Below are 11,086 nucleotides of genomic sequence, written 5' to 3'. Positions count from 1 at the left end.
ACGAAGATCTCTCCATAAGGATGGTTTTTATACTGTACTTCCACAATCTGCTGGCAGTACAAAAAAATAAGCTGCAGATCTCCTTAGGCTGAGTCATGGTGCTTTGGGGCAGGGACCATGCGTATCATGGGAATATTTCACAGTTTCTGCTCTGTTTTCAGTGTATGACACCAAAACACCCACCTGATGACATCCTTTCAAGAGCAAAGGCAGCAATTTGCAGAATTCCGCTTCTTAGGGGAAGTGAGAAATTGCTGAGCTGACACCAAGTCCTGCAGTGTCCCTGTCACCTGCAGAGCCACCGCATCCTCGCCACGGTAGCAGGCATTGTGAAAAAGGTTCTATGTCAGCTGGGTGTGGCAGCCAGGCGCCCCCTAGGGGATAGGGAGCCTGTCAGCCCCGGGCCTGTCACTGCCTGGTGTCCCTGCTGCCACCAGCCAGGCCTCTGAAAACTTGTCAAACCATGCCCAGACTTGGGGCCAGTTTGGCCCAAAGTCTGCAAGAGACAAGTCGGGAAGAAAGATATGGGACAGAGGGAGAAAGCGAAGGGAGCAGGAGAAAGGGAAGGAAGAATAAAAAGTAGTGTTGGGCTGCAGGAGTGAGATGGAGGAATTGCAAGAAAAGAGGCAGGAAGCAGGAGAGTGAGAGAAAAGGAAAGAAGAGACATGCAGCCAGACGAGGGCTTAGTGAGAGAGGATGGGACAGAGAACAGGATGAGAAGGACATAAGGCAAGGCTAGGACAGGCAAGCACAGGCAAGGCAAGGCTAGGCTGCAGGACATGTTTTTGCTTTATAGTTTCTAGCACATTCGTCTTCAGACTAGGAGGAAAGCCATAAGACCGTATGGATTAGGCCCAAGCAAAAACCCCAGCTACTTGAGACACTTAGACTAAGCCTAAAATACCAAGATCTCTCCATAAGGATGGTTTTTATACTGTACTTCCACAATCTGCTGGCAGTACAAAAAAATAAGCTGCAGATCTCCTTAGGCTGAGTCATGGTGCTTTGGGGCAGGGACCATGCATAGCATGGGAATATTTCACAGTTTCTGCTCTGTTTTCAGTGTATGACACCAAAACACCCACCTGATGACATCCTTTCAAGAGCAAAGGCAGCAATTTGCAGAATTCCGCTTCTTAGGGGAAGTGAGAAATTGCTGAGCTGACACCAAGTCCTGCAGTGTCCCTGTCACCTGCAGAGCCACCGCATCCTCGCCACGGTAGCGGGCATTGTGACAAAGGTTCTATGTCAGCTGGGTGTGGCAGCCAGGCGCCCCCCAGGGGATGGGGAGCCTGTCAGCCCCGCGCCTGTCACTGCCTGCTGTCCCTGCTGCCACCAGCCAGGTCTCTGAAAACTTGTCAAACCATGCCCAGACTTGGGGCCAGTTTGGCCCAAAGTCTGCAAGAGACAAGTCGGGAAGAAAGATATGGGACAGAGGGAGAAAGCGAAGGGAGCAGGAGAAAGGGAAGGAAGAATAAAAAGTAGTGTTGGGCTGCAGGAGTGAGATGGAGGAATTGCAAGAAAAGAGGCAGGAAGGAGGAGAGTGAGAGAAAAGGAAAGAAGAGACATGCAGCCAGACGAGGGCTTAGTGAGAGAGGATGGGACAGAGAACAGGATGAGAAGGACATAAGGCAAGGCTAGGACAGGCAAGGACAGGCAAGGCAAGGCTAGGCTGCAGGACATGTTTTTGCTTTATAGTTTCTAGCACATTCGTCTTCAGACTAGGAGGAAAGGCATAAGACCGTATGGATTAGGCCCAAGCAAAAACCCCAGCTACTTGAGACTCTTAGACTAAGCCTAAACTACCAAGAGCTCTCCATAAGGATGGTTTTTATACTGTACTTCCACAATCTGCTGGCAGTACAAAAAAATAAGCTGCAGATCTCCTTAGGCTGAGTCATGGTGCTTTGGGGCAGGGACCATGCATATCATGGGAATGTTTCACAGTTTCTGCTCTGTTTTCAGTGTATGACACCAAAACACCCACCTGATGACATCCTTTCAAGAGCAAAGGCAGCAATTTGCAGAATTCCGCTTCTTAGGGGAAGTGAGAAATTGCTGAGCTGACACCAAGTCCTGCAGTGTCCCTGTCACCTGCAGAGCCACCGCATCCTCGCCACGGTAGCGGGCATTGTGACAAAGGTTCTATGTCAGCTGGGTGTGGCAGCCAGGCGCCCCCTAGGGGATGGGGAGCCTGTCAGCCCCGGGCCTGTCACTGCCTGGTGTCCCTGCTGCCACCAGCCAGGCCTCTGAAAACTTGTCAAAGCATGCCCAGACTTGGGGCCAGTTTGGCCCAAAGTCTGCAAGAGACAAGTCGGGAAGAAAGATATGGGACAGAGGGAGAAAGCGAAGGGAGCAGGAGAAAGGGAAGGAAGAATAAAAAGTAGTGTTGGGCTGCAGGAGTGAGATGGAGGAATTGCAAGAAAAGAGGCAGGAAGGAGGAGAGTGAGAGAAAAGGAAAGAAGAGACATGCAGCCAGACGAGGGCTTAGTGAGAGAGGATGGGACAGAGAACAGGATGAGAAGGACATAAGGCAAGGCTAGGACAGGCAAGGACAGGCAAGGCAAGGCTAGGCTGCAGGACATGTTTTTGCTTTATAGTTTCTAGCACATTCGTCTTCAGACTAGGAGGAAAGCCATAAGACCGTATGGATTAGGCCCAAGCAAAAACCCCAGCTACTTGAGACACTTAGACTAAGCCTAAAATACCAAGATCTCTCCATAAGGATGGTTTTTATACTGTACTTCCACAATCTGCTGGCAGTACAAAAAAATAAGCTGCAGATCTCCTTAGGCTGAGTCATGGTGCTTTGGGGTAGGGACCATGCATAGCATGGGAATATTTCACAGTTTCTGCTCTGTTTTCAGTGTATGACACCAAAACACCCACCTGATGACATCCTTTCAAGAGCAAAGGCAGCAATTTGCAGAATTCCGCTTCTTAGGGGAAGTGAGAAATTGCTGAGCTGACACCAAGTCCTGCAGTGTCCCTGTCACCTGCAGAGCCACCGCATCCTCGCCACGGTAGCGGGCATTGTGACAAAGGTTCTATGTCAGCTGGGTGTGGCAGCCAGGCGCCCCCCAGGGGATGGGGAGCCTGTCAGCCCCGCGCCTGTCACTGCCTGCTGTCCCTGCTGCCACCAGCCAGGTCTCTGAAAACTTGTCAAACCATGCCCAGACTTGGGGCCAGTTTGGCCCAAAGTCTGCAAGAGACAAGTCGGGAAGAAAGATATGGGACAGAGGGAGAAAGCGAAGGGAGCAGGAGAAAGGGAAGGAAGAATAAAAAGTAGTGTTGGGCTGCAGGAGTGAGATGGAGGAATTGCAAGAAAAGAGGCAGGAAGGAGGAGAGTGAGAGAAAAGGAAAGAAGAGACATGCAGCCAGACGAGGGCTTAGTGAGAGAGGATGGGACAGAGAACAGGATGAGAAGGACATAAGGCAAGGCTAGGACAGGCAAGGACAGGCAAGGCAAGGCTAGGCTGCAGGACATGTTTTTGCTTTATAGTTTCTAGCACATTCGTCTTCAGACTAGGAGGAAAGGCATAAGACCGTATGGATTAGGCCCAAGCAAAAACCCCAGCTACTTGAGACTCTTAGACTAAGCCTAAACTACCAAGAGCTCTCCATAAGGATGGTTTTTATACTGTACTTCCACAATCTGCTGGCAGTACAAAAAAATAAGCTGCAGATCTCCTTAGGCTGAGTCATGGTGCTTTGGGGCAGGGACCATGCATATCATGGGAATGTTTCACAGTTTCTGCTCTGTTTTCAGTGTATGACACCAAAACACCCACCTGATGACATCCTTTCAAGAGCAAAGGCAGCAATTTGCAGAATTCCGCTTCTTAGGGGAAGTGAGAAATTGCTGAGCTGACACCAAGTCCTGCAGTGTCCCTGTCACCTGCAGAGCCACCGCATCCTCGCCACGGTAGCGGGCATTGTGACAAAGGTTCTATGTCAGCTGGGTGTGGCAGCCAGGCGCCCCCTAGGGGATGGGGAGCCTGTCAGCCCCGGGCCTGTCACTGCCTGCTGTCCCTGCTGCCACCAGCCAGGCCTCTGAAAACTTGTCAAAGCATGCCCAGACTTGGGGCCAGTTTGGCCCAAAGTCTGCAAGAGACAAGTCGGGAAGAAAGATATGGGACAGAGGGAGAAAGCGAAGGGAGCAGGAGAAAGGGAAGGAAGAATAAAAAGTAGTGTTGGGCTGCAGGAGTGAGATGGAGGAATTGCAAGAAAAGAGGCAGGAAGGAGGAGAGTGAGAGAAAAGGAAAGAAGAGACATGCAGCCAGACGAGGGCTTAGTGAGAGAGGATGGGACAGAGAACAGGATGAGAAGGACATAAGGCAAGGCTAGGACAGGCAAGGACAGGCAAGGCAAGGCTAGGCTGCAGGACATGTTTTTGCTTTATAGTTTCTAGCACATTCGTCTTCAGACTATGAGGAAAGCCACAAGACCGTATGGATTAGGCCCAAGCAAAAACCCCAGCTACTTGAGACACTTAGACTAAGCCTAAAATACCAAGATCTCTCCATAAGGATGGTTTTTATACTGTACTTCCACAATCTGCTGCCAGTACAAAAAAATAAGCTGCAGATCTCCTTAGGCTGAGTCATGGTGCTTTGGGGCAGGGACCATGCATATCATGGGAATGTTTCACAGTTTCTGCTCTGTTTTCAGTGTATGACACCAAAACACCCACCTGATGACATCCTTTCAAGAGCAAAGGCAGCAATTTGCAGAATTCCGCTTCTTAGGGGAAGTGAGAAATTGCTGAGCTGACACCAAGTCCTGCAGTGTCCCTGTCACCTGCAGAGCCACCGCATCCTCGCCACGGTAGCGGGCATTGTGACAAAGGTTCTATGTCAGCTGGGTGTGGCAGCCAGGCACCCCCTAGGGGATGGGGAGCCTGTCAGCCCCGGGCCTGTCACTGCCTGCTGTCCCTGCTGCCACCAGCCAGGCCTCTGAAAACTTGTCAAACCATGCCCAGACTTGGGGCCAGTTTGGCCCAAAGTCTGCAAGAGACAAGTCGGGAAGAAAGATATGGGACAGAGGGAGAAAGCGAAGGGAGCAGGAGAAAGGGAAGGAAGAATAAAAAGTAGTGTTGGGCTGCAGGAGTGAGATGGAGGAATTGCAAGAAAAGAGGCAGGAAGCAGGAGAGTGAGAGAAAAGGAAAGAAGAGACATGCAGCCAGACGAGGGCTTAGTGAGAGAGGATGGGACAGAGAACAGGATGAGAAGGATATAAGGCAAGGCTAGGACAGGCAAGGACAGGCAAGGCAAGGCTAGGCTGCAGGACATGTTTTTGCTTTATAGTTTCTAGCACATTCGTCTTCAGACTAGGAGGAAAGCCATAAGACCGTATGGATTAGGCCCAAGCAAAAACCCCAGCTACTTGAGAAACTTAGACTAAGCCTAAAATACGAAGATCTCTCCATAAGGATGGTTTTTATACTGTACTTCCACAATCTGCTGGCAGTACAAAAAAATAAGCTGCAGATCTCCTTAGGCTGAGTCATGGTGCTTTGGGGCAGGGACCATGCATATCATGGGAATATTTCACAGTTTCTGCTCTGTTGTCAGTGTATGACACCAAAACACCCACCTGATGACATCCTTTCAAGAGCAAAGGCAGTAATTTGCAGAATTCCGCTTCTTAGGGGAAGTGAGAAATTGCTGAGCTGACACCAAGTCCTGCAGTGTCCCTGTCACCTGCAGAGCCACCGCATCCTCGCCACGGTAGCGGGCATTGTGACAAAGGTTCTATGTCAGCTGGGTGTGGCAGCCAGGCTCCCCCTAGGGGATGGGGAGCCTGTCAGCCCCGGGCCTGTCACTGCCTGGTGTCCCTGCTGCCACCATCCAGGCCTCTGAAAAGTTGTCAAAGCATGCCCAGACTTGGGGCCAGTTTGGCCCAAAGTCTGCAAGAGACAAGTCGGGAAGAAAGATATGGGACAGAGGGAGAAAGCGAAGGGAGCAGGAGAAAGGGAAGGTAGAATAAAAAGTAGTGTTGGGCTGCAGGAGTGAGATGGAGGAATTGCAAGAAAAGAGGCAGGAAGCAGGAGAGTGAGAGAAAAGGAAAGAAGAGACATGCAGCCAGATGAGGGGTTAATGAGAGAGGATGGGACAGAGAACAGGATGAGAAGGACATAAGGCAAGGCTAGGACAGGCAAGGACAGGCAAGGCAAGGCTAGGCTGCAGGACATGTTTTTGCTTTATAGTTTCTAGCACATTCGTCTTCAGACTAGGAGGAAAGCCATAAGACCGTATGGATTAGGCCCAAGCAAAAACCCCAGCTACTTGAGACACTTAGACTAAGCCTAAAATACCAAGATCTCTCCATAAGGATGGTTTTTATACTGTACTTCCACAATCTGCTGGCAGTACAAAAAAATAAGCTGCAGATCTCCTTAGGCTGAGTCATGGTGCTTTGGGGCAGGGACCATGCATAGCATGGGAATATTTCACAGTTTCTGCTCTGTTTTCAGTGTATGACACCAAAACACCCACCTGATGACATCCTTTCAAGAGCAAAGGCAGCAATTTGCAGAATTCCGCTTCTTAGGGGAAGTGAGAAATTGCTGATCTGACACCAAGTCCTGCAGTGGCCCTGTCACCTGCAGAGCCACCGCATCCTCGCCACGGTAGCGGGCATTGTGACAAAGGTTCTATGTCAGCTGGGTGTGGCAGCCAGGCGCCCCCTAGGGGATGGGGAGCCTGTCAGCCCCGGGCCTGTCACTGCCTGGTGTCCCTGCTGCCACCAGCCAGGCCTCTGAAAACTTGTCAAACCATGCCCAGACCAGGGGCCAGTTTGGCCCAAAGTCTCCAAGAGACAAGTCGGGAAGAAAGATATGGGACAGAGGGAGAAAGCGAAGGGAGCAGGAGAAAGGGAAGGAAGACTAAAAAGTAGTGTTGGGCTGCAGGAGTGAGATGGAGGAATTGCAAGAAAAGAGGCAGGAAGCAGGAGAGTGAGAGAAAAGGAAAGAAGAGACATGCAGCCAGACGAGGGCTTAGTGAGAGAGGATGGGACAGAGAACAGGATGAGAAGGACATAAGGCAAGGCTAGGACAGGCAAGCACAGGCAAGGCAAGGCTAGGCTGCAGGACATGTTTTTGCTTTATAGTTTCTAGCACATTCGTCTTCAGACTAGGAGGAAAGCCATAAGACCATATGGATTAGGCCCAAGCAAAAACCCCAGCTACTTGAGACACTTAGACTAAGCCTAAAATACCAAGATCTCTCCATAAGGATGGTTTTTATACTGTACTTCCACAATCTGCTGGCAGTACAAAAAAATAAGCTGCAGATCTCCTTAGGCTGAGTCATGGTGCTTTGGGGCAGGGACCATGCATATCATGGGAATATTTCACAGTTTCTGCTCTGTTTTCAGTGTATGACACCAAAACACCCACCTGATGACATCCTTTCAAGAGCAAAGGCAGCAATTTGCAGAATTCCGCTTCTTAGGGGAAGTGAGAAATTGCTGAGCTGACACCAAGTCCTGCAGTGTCCCTGTCACCTGCAGAGCCACCGCATCCTCGCCACGGTAGCGGGCATTGTGACAAAGGTTCTATGTCAGCTGGGTGTGGCAGCCAGGCGCCCCCTAGGGGATAGGGAGCCTTTCAGCCCCGGGCCTGTCACTGCCTGGTGTCCCTGCTGTCACCAGCCAGTCCTCTGAAAACTTGTCAAACCATGCCCAGACTTGGGGCCAGTTTGGCCCAAAGTCTGCAAGAGACAAGTCGGGAAGAAAGATATGGGACAGAGGGAGAAAGCGAAGGGAGCAGGAGAAAGGGAAGGAAGAATAAAAAGTAGTGTTGGGCTGCAGGAGTGAGATGGAGGAATTGCAAGAAAAGAGGCAGGAAGCAGGAGAGTGAGAGAAAAGGAAAGAAGAGACATGCAGCCAGACGAGGGCTTAGTGAGAGAGGATGGGACAGAGAACAGGATGAGAAGGACATAAGGCAAGGCTAGGACAGGCAAGGACAGGCAAGGCAAGGCTAGGCTGCAGGACATGTTTTTGCTTTATAGTTTCTAGCACATTCGTCTTCAGACTAGGAGGAAAGCCATAAGACCGTATGGATTAGGCCCAAGCAAAAACCCCAGCTACTTGAGACACTTAGACTAAGCCTAAAATACCAAGATCTCTCCATAAGGATGGTTTTTATACTGTACTTCCACAATCTGCTGGCAGTACAAAAAAATAAGCTGCAGATCTCCTTAGGCTGAGTCATGGTGCTTTGGGGCAGGGACCATGCATATCATGGGAATATTTCACAGTTTCTGCTCTGTTTTCAGTGTATGACACCAAAACACCCACCTGATGACATCCTTTCAAGAGCAAAGGCAGCAATTTGCAGAATTCCGCTTCTTAGGGGAAGTGAGAAATTGCTGAGCTGACACCAAGTCCTGCAGTGGCCCTGTCACCTGCAGAGCCACCGCATCCTCGCCACGGTAGCGGGCATTGTGACAAAGGTTCTATGTCAGCTGGGTGTGGCAGCCAGGCGCCCCCTAGGGGATGGGGAGCCTGTCAGCCCCGGGCCTGTCACTGCCTGGTGTCCCTGCTGCCACCAGCCAGGCCTCTGAAAACTTGTCAAACCATGCCCAGACTTGGGGCCAGTTTGGCCCAAAGTCTCCAAGAGACAAGTCGGGAAGAAAGATATGGGACAGAGGGAGAAAGCGAAGGGAGCAGGAGAAAGGGAAGGAAGACTAAAAAGTAGTGTTGGGCTGCAGGAGTGAGATGGAGGAATTGCAAGAAAAGAGGCAGGAAGCAGGAGAGTGAGAGAAAAGGAAAGAAGAGACATGCAGCCCGACGAGGGCTTAGTGAGAGAGGATGGGACAGAGAACAGGATGAGAAGGACATAAGGCAAGGCTAGGACAGGCAAGGACAGGCAAGGCAAGGCTAGGCTGCAGGACATGTTTTTGCTTTATAGTTTCTAGCACATTCGTCTTCAGACTAGGAGGAAAGCCATAAGACCATATGGATTAGGCCCAAGCAAAAACCCCAGCTACTTGAGACACTTAGACTAAGCCTAAAATACCAAGATCTCTCCATAAGGATGGTTTTTATACTGTACTTCCACAATCTGCTGGCAGTACAAAAAAATAAGCTGCAGATCTCCTTAGGCTGAGTCATGGTGCTTTGGGGCAGGGACCATGCATATCATGGGAATGTTTCACAGTTTCTGCTCTGTTTTCAGTGTATGACACCAAAACACCCACCTGATGACATCCTTTCAAGAGCAAAGGCAGCAATTTGCAGAATTCCGCTTCTTAGGGGAAGTGAGAAATTGCTGAGCTGACACCAAGTCCTGCAGTGTCCCTGTCACCTGCAGAGCCACCGCATCCTCGCCACGGTAGCGGGCATTGTGACAAAGGTTCTATGTCAGCTGGGTGTGGCAGCCAGGCGCCCCCTAGGGGATAGGGAGCCTTTCAGCCCCGGGCCTGTCACTGCCTGGTGTCCCTGCTGTCACCAGCCAGTCCTCTGAAAACTTGTCAAACCATGCCCAGACTTGGGGCCAGTTTGGCCCAAAGTCTGCAAGAGACAAGTCGGGAAGAAAGATATGGGACAGAGGGAGAAAGCGAAGGGAGCAGGAGAAAGGGAAGGAAGAATAAAAAGTAGTGTTGGGCTGCAGGAGTGAGATGGAGGAATTGCAAGAAAAGAGGCAGGAAGCAGGAGAGTGAGAGAAAAGGAAAGAAGAGACATGCAGCCAGACGAGGGCTTAGTGAGAGAGGATGGGACAGAGAACAGGATGAGAAGGACATAAGGCAAGGCTAGGACAGGCAAGGACAGGCAAGGCAAGGCTAGGCTGCAGGACATGTTTTTGCTTTATAGTTTCTAGCACATTCGTCTTCAGACGAGGAGGAAAGCCATAAGACCGTATGGATTAGGCCCAAGCAAAAACCCCAGCTACTTGAGACACTTAGACTAAGCCTAAAATACCAAGTTCTCTCCATAAGGATGGTTTTTATACTGTACTTCCACAATCTGCTGGCAGTACAAAAAAAGAAGCTGCAGATCTCCTTAGGCTGAGTCACTGTGCTTTGGGGCAGGGACCATGCATATCATGGGAATATTTCACAGTTTCTGCTCTGTTTTCAGTGTATGACACCAAAACACCCACCTGATGACATCCTTTCAAGAGCAAAGGCAGCAATTTGCAGAATTCCGCTTCTTACAGGAAGTGAGAAATTGCTGAGCTGACACCAAGTCCTGCAGTGTCCCTGTCACCTGCAGAGCCACCGCATCCGCGCCACGGTAGCGTGCATTGTGACAAAGGTTCTATGTCAGCTGGGTGTGGCAGCCAGGCGCCCCCTAGGGGATGGGGAGCCTGTCAGCCCCGGGCCTGTCACTGCCTGCTGTCCCTGCTGCCACCAGCCAGGCCTCTGAAAACTTGTCAAAGCATGCCCAGACCTGGGGCCAGTTTGGCACAAAGTCTCCAAGAGACAAGTCGGGAAGAAAGATATGGGACAGAGGGAGAAAGCGAAGGGAGCACGAGAAAGGGAAGGAAGACTAAAAAGTAGTGTTGGGCTGCAGGAGTGAGATGGAGGAATTGCAAGAAAAGAGGCAGGAAGCAGGAGAGTGAGAGAAAAGGAAAGAAGAGACATGCAGCCAGACGAGGGCTTAGTGAGAGAGGATGGGACAGAGAACAGGATGAGAAGGACATAAGGCAAGGCTAGGACAGGCAAGGACAGGCTAGGCTGCAGGACATGTTTTTGCTTTATAGTTTCTAGCACATTCGTCTTCAGACTAGGAGGAAAGCCATAAGACCGTATGGATTAGGCCCAAGCAAAAACCCCAGCTACTTGAGACACTTAGACTAAGCCTAAAATACCAAGATCTCTCCATAAGGATGGTTTTTATACTGTACTTCCACAATCTGCTGGCAGTACAAAAAAGTAAGCTGCAGATCTCCTTAGGCTGAGTCATGGTGCTTTGGGGCAGGGACCATGCATATCATGGGAATATTTCACAGTTTCTGCTCTGTTGTCAGTGTATGACACCAAAACACCCACCTGATGACATCCTTTCAAGAGCAAAGGCAGCAATTTGCAGAATTCCGCTTCTTAGGGGAAGTGAGAAATTGCTGAGCTGACACCAAGTC

This window comes from Columba livia, unplaced genomic scaffold, assembly GCF_036013475.1.
Source record: "Columba livia isolate bColLiv1 breed racing homer unplaced genomic scaffold, bColLiv1.pat.W.v2 Scaffold_107, whole genome shotgun sequence".
NCBI classification, from domain to species: domain Eukaryota; kingdom Metazoa; phylum Chordata; class Aves; order Columbiformes; family Columbidae; genus Columba; species Columba livia.
This window is presented reverse-complemented; position numbering follows the sequence as displayed.